We start from the raw sequence: 17,275 nt of genomic DNA, 5'->3' as shown, positions 1-17,275 counted from the left end.
AAATTCAACGTTTTCCCCACAAAAAGACAAGAATGGAACGCAACAAAAGCATGTCATGTCATTTAATGCACTTCAAGATGACTTTCAGCTGTTTTTCTATAGCTTGATTGTTACAATGAGATAAAATCAAGTGAAATAGTACTAAACGAATATGGGAAGTACTGGTAGAGATTCAGGAACCCTTAGATCAGTAACTGCAGTTTGGGGAACTGTTTTGTGGCTTCTTGCTCTTGCCACTTTTAGGTACAAACTCAACTGTGCCTCAGAGCAGCAGATGGGGGTGGGGGGAAGAAGAAGAATCAGTTATTTTAGTTTTCAATTTTCACAGTCTACTTGTTACCCAAGACATTATTTATCTGAGTTTGTGAGCTTTGGAAAACCAAAGGGGTTTTTAATTAGGAAAAAAAATCTAAGTACCTATAAAGTTGTATTCCCCTTGCATTTTCTGTAATGACCTATCTTGATGGGAAGTTTGCAAGTTCCTCAAGACTGAATCTCTCTCCATATTTGTTTAATGTATAGAGCCAAGTACAATAATATTATAGGATTTATCAACTCCTTTAAAATATTATCTTGGCAAGAAATTAATTACATAAGTATGTACCATCATCCCACATCACTGATTTAATGATAGCAGTTAAGAAAACAGATCATCCTCAGGTACTATTCAACACCTGATTGTTATAAGTTAAAAGAGGTAATACCAGACCCACCATTTTCATATCAAATCTGGGTTTTTTTACTCTTATATTCAAAGATAAACCCATCAAGAACTCTGCCTGAGGAGAACCATGAAAAAAAAAAAAACCACCCCACAAAACAAAACAGATGAATCATGTATTTCTTGCCATTTTTAGCAGCTATTATTGGTGTTTTGTCTCAATTCAGACAGCTCCACATTCTTCATTCTTCCCTATTTGAGAAGATGACGTGGGTAAGACATTTCAACCCAAATCAGTTTATTGGTCTCTGCATTCTGAAACAGAACTGAAAAAGAGCACTGCTTTCCTGCTGACACAAATCCTAAAAGATCTGGCCCACCTCCTACTCAGCAACCAAGACCCTTTCCTACAATGCTTTAGTATTTTGACATTTGCATTAATATGCCATTTCTTACTGTAAATGAAGAGGACACTGGCAACTGTCCAGGGGATACAGCAGGGAGCAGAAGCCTCACAGCTCATCGGGGGCCACCCCTCCCCATGACCAGGTCAGCAACAGCCACCACTCCATCTGATGAGCCCCAGAATGGGCACAGCAAGCTGCAATGCCACTACCAACATGTGCCTGTTCAACAAAGCATCACTTCTTCCATCCTCTGCAATCTTGAATTTCTCCGGAGCTTGAAGAGGTCTCTCGGGGCGCTCTCCAAACTCTGGAGAAATCCAAGATTCTGGGGACAAGCTGGCCTGCTACCAAACAGCCAGCAGGGCCATCCCCTTACCCTCCTACCCCCACTGCCACCTTGGCACTTTTCCACAGGCCGCAGAGGCTTTGGGACTCTGCAGGATAACTGTAAAATCGCAGAGAGATTGCTGCAACCAAGCTGCTTGGGGTATCAATAAAACCACAAACCCTTGTGGGCTTTGCAATGCCGATGTTGGCAACAATGACATCCAAACAGTGGAACTGTTAATACCTTCCCCCACCTACCTTCTCAAATGCGTATCTGCTCAGGGAACTGAGTCAGAACAGGCTTGAAAACAATTCTAGCACTTTCTGTTCAAATACTGTTGAGTGTTTTTATTTGGTTTGTACTTTTTGTTGGTTTTGGGTTGGGTTTTTTTTTTTGTTAACCGCAATATTGGAACTCAGCCTTAAACTCCCTGTTTATTAACAATCGTAATTTCAAATCAACCACTTGCTATTGTGAGAGAGGAAAGGCCACCTACCGTTGTCAGACCACCCTGACTACTTACTATACAGCACTTGAGGTATCACGTGTTTAAGAAGTCCTGGGAAAGGCCAGCACTGCATGTGTAGCCCCTCAGACTCAAACGCGCTGGAACCACACACAACAGACACGCAGCAGACGTGCTGCAGAAGCAGTAGTGCTCTCAGATTTCCATAGCAGAATCAATATTTTGCAACCAAGCTTGCATTAAAGCCTGATTTACAGCACTTTTCAAATGCAAAGTAAACAAAGAAAGTACAAGCAAATAAGCAAGAATGCACACACACCACACCAAACACACAAGTAAGGATAATGTCTGTCAATAAGGGGTCTGGTGTCTACAGTTGACATTTGAGCTTATAAATCTGTTTTACTGGATACAAAGCTACAACTTTCAAACACCTTCTGGGTTTGTCAGTAAAGCTGCACATCTATACCTATCCCTCTGTTTCTCACTGGCCTGACAAGTGCCCTTTAAATGCTCAGCAGGGATTCCAAGGCAGCAAAACAAGGCAGCAAAGGGAAGCTTGAGCAGAACCTGACCACATTTTCACTAGCAAGGAAGACACCACAACAATCAATGAAGCCTGCAAACTAAACTACTGGCAAAAAAACTCTGGTTTATTTGCTGACATGCCTTTATTATTAACAGCAGAGAAGATTATTTCTCTTTCATAGGGCATGTTTGTTACCTTCCTGAGAAGTTCTCCTCATGAGAACTACCACAAAAATAATTCATTCTATTATTTTAGAAAAAAAAAATGGACATAACAATTTGCATTTACTCATCTAATTTAGAAGACATATCTCATAAGAGTAACAAATCATTTACAACTTAACATGAAATTTGAATTGAAAGAAATTAACAGGTACCATCACACACTTTGGAAGCTGGTAGGGCTGAGGCTAAGCCAGGTTTGGATTGCAGCCAACAAGGGCCACAGACCAACTCCTACAGCTGTAACAAATAAGGACTTGGCAAAGCCTAGATCTGGAGTTGTCAAGGATCACTGCATGATGGCTAAAACAAACAAGGCTGGGAGGAGTCCAGCAGCAATCATTTTGGTGGGTTTAGACCTGAGGCTGACAAAGAAACCAGAGCCAGGGCCTGTGTTAGGATTTGAACCAGCGAAGACTGGAGGGGCAGGATTCAGGTATTGGGCTAGAGAAAGAGAGAGGATTCCTGAGGATCATCTGTCTAGATTTAAACTTAAGCCTCATTTTGCTAAGTCAAAGTGTTTGCATGTGCACGGTCAGCAGGTGAAGTTTAGAGCTTGTACTAACCAGGATCCAGAAAGGGAGGTTCAAATGTGGCAAAGGAGGGGCTCCTGGGCCCCTCCTGTCATTTCCACGAGGCTGATTCTCTGCTCTCTCAGAGTAAATAAGTAAGCAAACCCCAAATTCATATTGCAATATCATTTATATTCTTTCTTTCAGATGCAAGGGCCATATTTTCCACCGTAAACTAGTTTACAGGGCTGTAGAACATCAATTCAGCATTACACACACAGGCAGGCACTTTCTTAATAGCTGTCCTGCATTAAGTCTTCTGCTCAAATGCAACCAAGTCACTGCTGGGAAGGAATGCTTTATAGCAGGGTCACTCGAGGCTTCAGGTTGTTTCTGGCAGCACGTTGCCCTGGCTGAAGGAAATCATCTTGTACAGGCAATCATAACTCACCGTCTGACCACGCCTAAGCTGACCTGACCAGGAAAGAAAGATAAACCCCATATAAACTTGTACAGCAAATATGTTAGAAGTGGAGGACTTTGCCCTGTTTCACACAATAACAACAACTGGGCAATTTCTCCTAACGGCTTGGAACCTCTCAGACATAGCTGCTCTGAGGGCCAGAAGGAAGCAGAAAGTAGCTAAAGGAAGATGGGGAGCTGATTCGCAGGGGAAGACTCTGTAAAAGAAATCACTAGATAGGGGCCCCACATTTTGGGAGGGGAATGTGGGCACAGCCCAGGCGGCCAGCATACATCATGTTAAACCAACAAATTTTATAAAAACACCCGATGAGAAGTAACTGCAGTAGATCTAAAACACACCTAGCTCACCAGGCACTGCCTCTGACCTCCCAAGTATCAAAGTATCACCATGTATAATAGGCCTGAACCTGCCCATCAGCCGCCTGGGTGTACGCACGTGGCAGTCACTGCACAGAGATGATGTAACCAGCTACCAGAAAGCCCCAAGTGACCAAATTCCCTTTCTTCCCCTTATCTGAAAAAATCTTCTAGCAGGGGAGGAGAGGGCAGGGCAGGGGTGGAAGGGACAGGAATGTGTGTGGGTAATGACAGCACTATTTATGGGATCCTAAAAACTGACTCCCTGCATGGGTGCTCGGTGGTGAAAACAAATGCAAGGCAACTGCTCTGCCTCATAACAAGACAGACATTCACATAGAACAAAACATACATTCTTGCCTCTGGATTGCTGTTCTACATGTCAACAAATGATCCTTTTCTAAAAATTATTTTTAAGAAAGCCCTACCAGCCATAAGTTTCCCAAACGAGGGACACTCCATCCTCCAGCACTGACAGCCCCACTTAGTAATTAGCAACCAGCATGTTTGGGATAGATGGCACAAATCCAGGGCCGGGTATAGCGGGATCACAAGCATACTCTGCAAGAGAGAGGTTAAGTTAAGGATGCAAGAATGACAGAAAGGTACTGGCCGCAGTTATCCAACAACCCTGCCATCCTGCCTGGCGTGCCAGCTCCCTGACATTTATGTGGCTATTAAAAAAAGAGAGAACAACCACAAACAAGTCACTGGGCAATACTTTTTTCTGAAAGTACAGCACTAAGGAACATTGGACACAGAGGTGTCCAAGCCAGTCTTAAAGTGACCAGCTCCATGTTGAGAGTTACAGGCGGTAGCTGAAAACATTCTCAATCCCAAGCACCTAGAGCACGGGAAGGACTGCAGTCTGTTTAAAAGTTACGGATGTCATCAAAAGCAGCAGTGGAAACAGAAGTCTGAACTTGGCAAGTAAATGCCTTTTCCACTCCATGGGAGTTGTCTGTTTTAAAGTAATTGAATTTTGCATTTGAGTATCCTACTAAATTCTTAACTGAGATATGCACGGTTAAAACATTTCTTTAATAAAATACAAGAACATAACTTGTTTGCATAATGAAGTTTGCTGACAGAATAGAGCAACAACACTTTACATTATAGTTTTCAAACAGTAAATAAAACCTCTAGAAGCAAATGTATTCCATGTTTTCTCCGTCAACTAGCAAAGTATCAACTACATGTTAATGGCATTTATCCTGCTATTTTGGTCACCATCAGATTTGAAGGAATACAGCTGCATCCATTTATCCCATATGTTTTATACGAGTCTCTCCCTAAATATGTTTTCCTCCTCTCCTCACACAAAACTTCCACCAACTGTCAGAGAAGCTACACAACTGCATTTGACACTAACGTGAACTCCCCGGTCAGACCATCTACAACCTTTAGCCCACGTTCCCAGTTGTCTCAGGGGGCAAAGGGAGTGGGCAGCTGCTCAGAAAGTTTGTAACTAACAGCACATTGTGAAAGGAAGGGAACTGGAGTCAACAAGTTAGATTTGAAGATTTAAGCAAACTGCCTGGAGATACAGCACATATTTTTAGTCTGGTAACAACCTGGAACGCTACATTGGTCTATTGTGTACATTACCCTGGAAAGCATACAGTTCCGTGTGGATAAGGAGCACTTCATCTCCACGGCTTGCTGCTTACAAACAGTTTACATCTAGCAGAGGATCCCATCTTAGGTGCCCTTGAAACAGCTCTAAAACTTACTAAAGCAGCGTTGCAGTTATGTGAAAAGTGGGCTGGGAAAGTGACACTTTTCCTGAGAATCTGCATGTTTGTTCCACACTGTGAAATTATTTTCCAACTTTTCCCTTTGCCCGGTATTTTTGCAAACTGGCTAGTACAGCCAAGCACAGAGAGGAGCCTCAGAAGAGTGCACACTGAAAGGCATTTCAGCAGGACCCTGGGTTCATGACCTATTTTATGTAACTGAAATCTGTTTAAACATGAATCAAATGTTCATACCGGAACTCTTTACATTTAGATGGTATCAACCTATGTGTGTGTCCTCTTAGTACACATGTACCAGTTGGGCTTGTACACCAAGTTCTTCCTTGGTAGGAAGCTCTGTCAGCAAATACAATTAAAATTCAGAACCTGAAAGCCAGTTACTGAAGCAGACACGTAAGAGAGATGAGAATCTACATACAGAACAGCTGGGGCTTTAAGATTCAGACTGGTGCAAACTCAGAGTTCAGACACAAGCTGACTTCCCTCTTCTCAGCCTAGGATCATTTACCACCTTCCCCTCCATTACTTCTCTGCCTCAAAGAATCAGAAGTTACCGTAGAACAAATCGGATTTTCCTTTTCCTACTACCCTGTCTTGAGTCGCTTACTGTTATGTTGGTTGGGCTGGAATTCACTGAATCATACACCTGCTTGCCTGACTCCAGGCAGCACTACTATAAGCAGCAGCGATTTCATAGTGGTGTCACATGCAGAACAGAGGATGTTCTCTCTTCAGAGCATGTGCTGGTTCCAGTAAGCAGACATGTGCCACTCTATGCCATGTACCAGCCACTTTGTTATACAAAACCAGGCAGAAATCAGGATCATAGAATCACAGAATCGTAGGGGTTGGAAGGGACCTCCAGAGATCATCGGGTCCAACCCCCCTGCCAAAGCAGCTCCCTAGGACATATCACTCAGATAGGCGTCCAGACGGGTCTTGAATATCTCCAGAGAAGGAGACTCCACCACCTCCCTGGGCAGCCTGTCCCAGGGCTCTGTCACCCTCACTGTGTAAAAGTTCTTCCGCATGTTGGTGCAGATCTTCCTGTGCTCCAACTTGCAGCCATTGCCCCTTGTCCTGTCTCTACAGACCACAATAATAGGATAATGTTTTTCTACTGGTTTGCAGGCTTCAACAGAGAGCAGTAGAGGGAAGGTGGAGGGCAGAGAAACTGAGTTTAAACAGGAATCTAGATGGAGAAGGAACAGGCTGCCCAGGGACGTGATGGAGTCAGCATCCCTGGAGGTATTTAAGAAACAGGCAGATGCAGTGCTTAGGCATATGGTTTAGTGGTGGGTTTGGCCAGTTAGGTTGATGGTTGTCCTTGATGATCTGAAAGGTCCCTTCCAACCAATGCAATTCTAAGATTCTATTGTTTCAGTCTCTCTTGCCCACACTTCCAAACTAGGCCAGCTCACCTACTCCATGACATGAGAACTAAAACTGTAATAGGGTTTTGCAATGTACTAAAGCTCCAGGAGAACACCCTTCAAGCAAAGCCAGCCTCAGTGCTCCTCTAAACCTTCACCTGCAAAGGCTTTCTTTCAAGGTACGCAAGAGCCTGAGTGCTGCTGTGCTACAGGTTGTGGCTGTTTCCAAAAGGCCTCTAGCTCTGCAAGAGCAGGTTACTGCTTTGGTAACTGCTCATTACCAAAGCCACTGACACAACTGAAAAACGTCTAGACTGCCCCAGGAAACACAAAGTCTGGCAGAATTTATCTGGGTTTGAACTTGTTGTTAACGAACTCCAAACCTGCACACGCTCACTAAATGCAGGCTGAGTTTCAGCTAGTATCTCAACGTTCTTCCACCTTGGAAGAATTCAGGAGGCAGAGGTTGAAAACTCTCCCTGTGCATTATATACACGTAGAAGTAGAAGCAAACAGGCTGCACTCCTCCTCAGTGCCTGGCAGCTGGATCCATTAGTCTTTTAGGACAAGGGAGAGTGTGATGCCAGAAACAGAAGGTTCTGGAAATGAAGGATGGCAAAGCCTATAGGTGGGCAGAGTAAGAAAGCATCTGGGGCCAAGGACTCCTATGGAAAAGCATCCCTCTTCTTGTCTGGCTTCGGGACAGCTCCCCTTAGTATGAGCTGCCCCTCACCCATGGCAGCAGTTTCATTAATTGCTGTGTAGCACACCAACGAGTCAAAACCACTTATCTCAGACTAGAAGCAGTTTTCAAGGGGGTGATGTTTGGTATGTGGTCGCAAAACAGAACAACTTCACCAAAGTTTCAAACAGGGAAGTTTTAAGATAGGGCAGGCATTTCACAGAAAAACATGGGTTTACTCGAATCTCTGACCAACCCGAAACTAAATTCTCTCCAATGGCCTGAGAGCTGCAGTGTGTAACCTCTCCAGATGGATCCAAATTCCTAGAATTGAGCTTTCAAGTTTTATTATTAAGCAGAGCTGGTAGCAAACAGCAGCACACAAATGCAATGTGAAAACAAAACAAAACAGAAAACCAACAAACCACCCAGTAGCCTATCTATTCCTTCCACTGCAGCTACTGTATTTGTTTTCCCTCATTGAACAAACACTCACTCAAGCTTGGGACAATTCCAGCTGGTTACATCAGGGGTTCACACAGAAGCAGTTAGATACAAAAACTAGTCTTCAGTGGAACTCTATGGGCTTTATGATGACTTTCTCCTAAAATCAGCAGCTTTAAAGACAACCTTATGTTTTGTTAAACAGACAGCATCTGAGAAAGAAAATCCAGACGCTCGCCTTTGTTTCTCCTCTTCAGAACAAATACAATAAATTACAGTTACAAAGAGCATCTAATTATCACACAGATTTTCAGAGACATGTAACTATCACTCACTTTGCCATTTGACCTCCAGGCCAGTGACAGAAGCTGTAGGAGTACCTGTCAACAGAATTTACCAAAAACAGTTAAGCCCAAAAGTAAAGAGACACTCAAAGCTTTTCAGTAGGCAAGAAATAGTGAACAGCTGGCAACAGGCAGAGATTTAATGAACACAGCAACGTTCAGTGGCAAGTTGAGAACTGTCTGCTTGGGTAAGGCTGAGTTATTTAAAAAAAAAAAAATAAAAATCTCCATTTATAAACAGTGTTGATGGGATTTAAACAGCCCATGTAAGAAGGATTAAAAGTCAATTGAAAAGCCCGTACAGATAAGAAAGCAAAGAGAAACTGTGCCCTTGAATTTTGTACAAGCTGTTTAACCTTCTCTCTGTTTCAGTCTTCTGGCACACAGCAGGGGTAAAACCAGGCTGCCTTATGAGTAGCTGGTGAGGTGGGCTCCGTGTTAGGGGTGTTCAGTAATTGTGCAGTGTTCTGAGCTACAGTGTCCCCTCACTCCCCTCTCTCCCCCTTTTAAACCTGTACACTAAAAATCACCATTAACCATCCCTAGCAGGTACAGCTAGCAGATAGCAGGGACGGACACAAATTGCAGGAGTCTGTCCAGGCATGCTAGAATGATTAGGTGTTTTCCCTCCTTTATGTAACTGATGATCCTGCTATTCTCCACAGGACTTTTATAACTGTACACCTTCCATATAACTAGTGTAAATATTGACACTGGGGAGGCAAGTGAGGATTTCTGGGAGGAGGAAAGGGTGGGAGATGAAAACCAGGCTTTAAGGTTTTCCCCACTCTTGCCTCCAAAGTATACTGTTAGCATTCTGCTGTACACAGAAGTTATTATGGCTTTTAATTTATGTATAATTTCTTAGAATAAGACAGACAGGAACACACAACTAGCTCTTTTCATTCATTAATCCCTCCCCTATCCTTTCTCATCTTCTCATCTCATCCAAAATCCAGCCTATTGTGGTAACTTAAGTTGCCTATTTGTGATGTGCCTTTTGTAAGACGGCCAAAGCCAAAGAGCATTCAAGGTGAAAATGTACAATACCATGTCTTGTCTTGGTTTCCCTAGCCTGTAACATAGCCTAACATTTGATTTGCTTCCTTTGGTGTCGTTCAGGACACAATGAGACCTTTATGAAAAAGCCCTGTAAGAATCTGGGGCGTTGATCTGCACAAGGACTATTTAGCTGTGACACACAGCACCAAAGAGAACTGCTCAACAAGCCAGCTCTAGAAGCAGTATTACCATCTCAGCGCAGGGCTCCAACAGTAGCACAGGGCTAGGCAGCAAAAGCTGGGGGGCTTCTGGGACTTGGGGTCATTGCTTAGTACAGTCCTTCACTGTGCTGTATCAGCCTGCCCCAGATAGTTGAGGTGCATCCGACACAGCCCCACAAAACACACTGTAAACACGTTCCGATTGCTTATCTGTCATGTTTATCAGCCTATGCTTTTTTCAGGGGCTCACACAAATCTTTCCATAAATATAACCAGAACATTACTTGTAGAAGAGGACAGCTATTCCACTGGGAAGAGGAGTTACATTTAAGAAACAAAGAAGCCACAGATGCTTGGGAGTACATTGCCTCCATGCAAATCTAGGGCGGAAATGAAGAACATCAATATACAGTAGCCCTAGGGAGATCCAAATAGCTCATCAGCTTACTCCCTGTATTTGTGTAAACCACACAAAACACTCAAATTCTGTAGGAGATAGACTGACCTAACTCTCATGGCTGCAAAGCTAATGCAGTTTTACTGTAAGTCAACACAACCCCATTTCAGTGGTCTGCTCGAGCATGAAACTACCACCATAGCAGCAATCTACTCGCTCTCCCTTAACTTCACGTAGGTGAGAAAACCAAAGCCCTAGCACAAATTGTCTGACAAATGCCTCTCCTTCAACAGAGTTCATGATACAATTATCTGTCTACTGTATACTCTCTACATTTATGACAATTTTCCCTTGCATTTTCTAAGTGTGGCTTTTATGTTCCCTAGAACAAGACAAATGCTGCCGTTCACATCATGCCCGGGACTATTCATTTTGCAGCAACATGCTCACAGCTCAGTCCTTACTCTGGATGACATACCCAGGGTATCCACATCAAGGAGATGGAAATAAACACAGCAGAAACGACCCCTCCCTAAAGCTCATCACTTGTTTGTGCAGTTCCTACTGCTGAAAATATGAGGGTTTATTTGTACTAATTCCTGTTGGGGCTGCAGAGTCAGTGCAGGTTAGATAGCTGGGTATCCCTAGTTATTAGCACCCTTGCACACTTACATGGGAACAAAAGGACTGGGCTGCCAGACCATAAGGGCTATGAAAGATGAGGTGAACCTTAAAAACTGAAAGACACCTTGCATCTGAATGCAGTCAGGCAGCTGCCTCACTGAAACTCCTTAAGACTCTTAGTCACAGGTCTCCTGCTTCGGTGCACGTAGTTGGAGGATTATGATCTAAAAAAGTGCAGTTTGGCTCCGTCACTGTAACCTCATGATGTTGTTTGGGCATTTATGAATAGCCCGATCTCCATGCAGCAGAGCTGCTAATAGCATGTCATGTACCAATCCCGCTGCAAAGCAAGTGATCTCACCTAGGCAGCTTGTGTAAACACAGCCCAGCCACACAAATATGTCAAGCTTCTGAGCGGACTTCAGGTTATTCTATGAGGAATATTTACTGTGTTGCCTGGAAACACATAAATAGGGGGTTTGGGGGGGGGGGGAGGGGGGCTTTTCTCCCACCCTCAAATTTCCCATAGAGAAAATTTATGGAATGTACAGATTCACTCAAAGAAGGGGGTTGCTACTGTGGTAATTTAGCACACCATACTCTGAAGAATAGCCTTCCTAAACAGTATTTCCACACCCAGGAACCTGCCTTTCCAAGTACCCCTTTCCATTCGGAAGTGTTCTACTGCTATGGGCAAGAACTGGGGGTGCTTCAGAGTGCCCTGTTTGAACAGGGCAGATTCCCCCCATCAATGTGTTTTAGAGAAATACCATTTAAATCTCCTTGGGCGCGACAGTGAAACTGAATTTAAATTCTGAAAGAGGAAAAAGGTTCAAACCCTTTAAAAGAAGTTACTAACATTTGCATACCTTCTTGCTTAAACCAGTAGATATTACTTGTTGTAGGTATTACTTATTGTCAAACTGACAGGAAAATCAAGCCTTTGGTTATTCACAAGATCTACCAGAAGGTCACTAAAAATCAAGAATGGGTAGGTCCAGCTGTCAGTGGTCTCAGAGAAACAGCTACACCCCGATTCTGGCCAAATTAGAAGAGGGTAAGTCCTATTTACATCCACTCCGTCTCTCCCCTATTATGTGCCTTCCATTAGTAATATTCTGAGCAGAAATCTATTTCACATGGAGTGGCATTATAGACCTGAAATCCCATAGGCATAAATATGAAGATCACCAAATATGAAATTCCTGGTTTGCAAAATATTTACCAAAGAATCCTGTAAGAAAATTAAGGGTTTGTTTTCTTTTTAAATAACATATTTCATTAGATCAACTAATGCAGTTGGAAAACTACAGGGGGCAAGCTGAAGTATCAGATCAGGCTTGAAAGCTTATCTACTTTTATCAATTGTGTGAGCTTGTCTAAGAAAAGCTATATCTCTCCCCACAAGTCTGTTTTGCTGTTATTGTAGCTACAGTGCTATTTTTATTTAAAAAAGAAGAACAAGCTTAAAACATATGCTAAAAGTTTTCTGGCTTTTTTGCTGTCCATCAAAAGAGCAATTAATTATTTCCTTGAAAGGTCCACGGCTACCAATACTAGAGCAGGAGAAGACATACTAACTAGTCAGACAACTTATTTTAGAGATAAATGCTCTGGATTAAGTGGGATTTCAGAGAAAAACTGTGCTAGCCAAGCGATAATGAGGTTTAGCCCACAGCTTTGCTATTTTTGAGGTAACTTTGTAAAGCAAGCAGCTCTTTATTTGCAATATATATATTATTACCTGAGGGGCACAGACAAGTCTTATGGCAAGTAATGGAAAATTACTACATATTCTTCAGTGATTTAATCTCCACAGCCGCTAAGAGAAATACATCTGAAAAATTTGTACAGCACACTATGCAGAATACTTAGGAAAAAGTCACAAGGAAATTACAAAATCATCCCAGCTGTAGAAAAAGGACAGATGGGACCCTGGAAAGCCTATTCAAGACTAACCTCCTGCTTCAGCAAAATCAACTACAGCTTTGTCATCCTGACAGATGTTTGCCTAACCTGTTCGAAGGCCTCTAATGACAGACCTGTCATGACTCCCAAGGCAAAGAGCACTTGAGTATCCTTGCTATTAAGATCTACATTTTACCTGGTACCATTATGTGAAGAATGACTCTTCAGTATTTCACAAAAAAAAAAAATCTTCTTTTTCTAACTGCTGAAGAATTTAACACATCACCGGTTCTCACAAAGTATGTTGCTAAAACACCCTTTTATTATGCTGTTGCTGTGTGTCTACAACTGTCTTTTCATCCAGATATAAAGTGAAACAAATGCAAATCTAGGAGCAAGCACCATCAAATATAATACATGACAGTACAGCTGACAGCAGGTATTTCAACTTAAGTGTGGCTCAAAGAATTATTGCTCTCAATTCTTTTATGGCCACAGTGGATTCGTGACTGAGAGGTAGGGGGACAAGAATAAAGAAAAGAGTGATTTAAAACTGCTAAAGAACAACTGCTTTGTGACAGACTTTTCAGAGCAGTGGAATGAAGCTACTAGGAAAAGCAGCATCACACAATCTTACTGCTCCTGAGAACAGTGCTTTGCAGAGGGTAAGAAGGGGGAAAAGGGAAAAAAAATTACCAAGAGAGCACTCTGCCTGTTCCCTGATAAAATCAGTTGCAGGACACCACTGGGAAGGGTGCATCATCTAGTCACTCCCACTTTAGCATCAGGTCTTGCTAACTTTTGAGCATTTCTTGCTCTCCTCCAGCAGTCCCACTATTAATTACACTAACACAGAGTGAGATTACTTCCTCATAGACAGATAGGTAACGGCCTTGAACAGCAAGTCAGTTACTTCATCACTGCCTCAGTAGGCTGGGACAAAGCGTTCTACTTGTTCTGCACAATCCTTTGCTACCAAAGAAGAGAACAAGTAGCGGCCAACGTGTTGCTGAAAACTACTGTTGCATTGAACACTCTTTAAGAGGGGGAATTACATTCTCCTCACTCTGGCATTACTGGAGGAAGAAAGTCTTCACCAAGTATCTTTTCTAGAAACCAAGTTCTAGCTGACCCAATAAATCCACAGATGATCCAAGAATCAGCTCCTAATGTTTTATACCTTGGTTTTCCATTCTCAAGCCAGAGACTAGACCTTTCCACGCTGAAGAGTGGCAGCAAGAAAAGCCTAGCGAGAGGTTGATCATGACTCTTCCACATCTGCTTAAGTTCAGAAGGAACATTTCACCTGTGGTCTCTTCTGTTGTGCCTCTTGCTGAGAATTTACTCCTGTCAGCATCCCTACTCCCTGCTCACACCAACTCTGCAGAGAGCAAGCCTATCCTACATCATGGAAGGCTCATACTTCTTTTTTTTTCTTCACACAACATTAGTAGCCCTGTCATTGCATCAAAAAACAGAGACAATTATCAGCAAGCCTCTCAGCGTGTGCATAAAGGGAAATAAAAATCCACAGCTGTTTACTGGAAGTCCTATTGAGGACTCGTAACATACGATGAAAATTCAGGCAAAAGCAGGACCAATCAGTCTCCAAGCAAGACTTCACCCACGTGAAGTCTTTGATCATCAGATTTCAAAAAACTTGTCACACTCAGTCAAGTGAAGGAATGCATGGAAACTCTTTCCAGGTTTTCAGAAGCCTGGAAGTACAGACCCCAGCAAGAGTGAGATGTAGGTCATGGATGGATAGGAAAGCAGAGAAGATCCCAACCACATTCCATATGAAAGAGGAGTATGAAATAGGGAAGAAAAAAACCAAACCAAAAATAGGTCTTCAGTTAGAGCTGAGCCAATTGGCTAGGTATGATTACATCTACAGAAGATTCCAAGCTCTCGAATTTATGAAAGCACAAAGTCAGCCAGCTAAGTGAAGGAAACAGAAGGTGATTGAACTTGACAGAAGCAGCACTTCTTGTCAATCAAGACTGCCAACACTGACTTAAAGAGCCAACTTGGGCACAGTCTGATCCAAAGGAAAACAGGAGATACACACCAAGTTCCCAGAAAGGCCACTAGTTCACTTTCCTGCAGTTTGTTTCAACAGGTGGCTCTACAGGATGTTATGTACACTAAGGAAAGACGTTTATTCATGTCCCATGATAAGTTCAATTCCTATTAGCTGTTACCTCTAGTCTATTTTACCACAGGAGGTGTGCTCAATTATATGGATCCTCCATAATGCTGTGGCTGTCCTAGAAAAGCCAAGTAGAATCATAGAATGGTCTGGATAGGAAGAGACCCCAAGGATCATAGAGTTCCAACAATACCATTCAGCATCTCCAGCCACACAACAGCTCCTCTCATATGCTCTCCACAAGCCTACAGTAGCTCAGGGACACCACTGGCTGCTCACCTTTGAATGTATGTGACAACAACAACAACAGAAGAAATCAATCCCATGGGAAAAAAAGGGAGGAAATAATGCTGAATGCAGGTCTGACAGAGGTGTGGCTGCGATAAGCACCTTTCCCTCCACTGGAGCCTCTGATTAATTTGTGAACATTTGCTCCAAAGAGAATGTTCCCACCTTAAATGTGCCAGATTATTGGAAAACTGATGATATCTTAACACACAAGGTCGCCAGCCCTTTCCTCTCACCCTACAAATAACTCGGGACTGTCTACCTCCTTTGAAGAGTTCCTTAAATAAAAACAATGTGCCCATGCTGCTGTAGTCATGCACATAAGCCCTACATAAGCACCTGTATGTGTCAATCAGTGCTAAGTTTTCTTCTCTGTTGAACTGGCTGCTTATTCATCATTATGGGTCAGTCTGAGGTAATGACCAGGTACTTCAATCTACATGGAATGATTCCCAATGCAGACAAACTCTTAGAATGACACTTTTTTTCCTACCCCAACAAGATTTTAAGATTGTAAGAGCAGCAGAAAGAAAACATCATGCTAGAGAAGCTACTACAGTGGGAATGGTCAATAAGTCTGACTTCTGAAAGCCATAACAGAATAACAATAAGCACTACCTAGGCAAAAAAGACTGTAATCTGTTGTTTATTGAATTATACTATGACTTAGTATACTAACCCACCAATGAAAAAAGCCTACATATGTAAGCAAAGTCAATGTGAAATCCCACTCTACAAACATTTGATAATAATTTGTTATCATTACCCTCTTATAGTATGCCGATCTTATTTACCCAAACACTCTACTTTCCTAATTCTCAAAGCTTACTTTATTCTCAAGAAAGGCAATTCTTTTTCTCTATCTTATGTCTGAAAGAGCTCTTTTATATCTGTGTCCTGGCTTTGACTGAGAGGTAATTTTCTTAGTAGCAGCTGGTACAGTGCTGTGTTTTGGATTTAGGATGAGAATAACATTCAGAAGATGCTAACGTTTTAGTTGTTGCCAAGCAGTCAGGGACTTTTCAGCTTCTCGTGCTGGCCTGCCAGCAAGGAGGCTGGGGGTGCCCAAGAATCTGGGAGGCAAAAGTTAGGACAGCTGACCTGAGCTGGTCAACAGGATATTGCATACCATATGGCATCACGCTCAGTACTGGGAGTTCGGCTAGGAGGCAGTGTGACTCAGGACCTAGCTGAGCATCAGATCTGGGTGGTGAGTAACTGTGCTGTGGTCACTTGTTCTGTAGATCATCATCATCTGCTGCTGCTTCTCTCCCTTTTCTGTCCTATTAACCTGTCTTTATCTCAACCCACAAATTTTACCTTTTCCTTTTAGATTCTTTTCCCATCCCACCGGGGAAGAGGGGAAAGCGAGCAAATAGCTCTGTGGTTGTTCCAGCTGACTGCTGGGCTAAACCACAACAACCTGCTTCAAAATGTAGTTGCATTCAAGCAGCATTATTTGGTTGACCTTACACTGTGTCTCAGTGATTCCATATAAAACGTAAGTTTTGTTCTTGGGTTAAGTAAAAAACATTTTATATGGTTGTACAGCTGAGCTTGCGAATTCATCTGGGTCCAAAAGTCTAAAGTGCATGTCTACAGAGCGCAGCCCTGCACTTGCTGCACCAGTGGCAAGACAGTGTCTGAACACAAGCCAGCTTCAGCACAGAAATTTAATAACTGTGACACCGCTGTCACCATTTCAGAGCTAATAAACCCTGCCTCTTAATGCGAGAAACAGGCCTATGCCTCCTGGATGACACCCAACCATAATAAAGGTCAAGTTACACCCCAGATACATACTTGCAATATCACTCTGTTCAGATCATTAACAGCCACATAAAGCTAGAAACCGTACTGGATTACGAGCAGCTAAAACGGCTTTGCTGATGCTGCTCAATCCTGGACGACCACCGCGTTCATTCTTACTCTACTAGAGTGTTCACCAAACTAACAGGAGTCAAAGGCAGTGAGCGTTCACACAAGTTGCTGTGCTCAGCATGCAGCTACACTGTGAGAAGAGACAAGATCCGTTGAGAAAGCAGTCTTTTTACAGCCTTATCTATAGGCAGTATTAGTAGCTAAACTGCTACTGATTATTTAAGATGGGTTTGCT

The sequence above is a fragment of the Gallinula chloropus genome, assembly GCF_964237585.1.
Source record: "Gallinula chloropus genome assembly, chromosome: 3".
NCBI classification, from domain to species: domain Eukaryota; kingdom Metazoa; phylum Chordata; class Aves; order Gruiformes; family Rallidae; genus Gallinula; species Gallinula chloropus.
Note: the sequence above shows the minus strand (reverse complement) of the source record.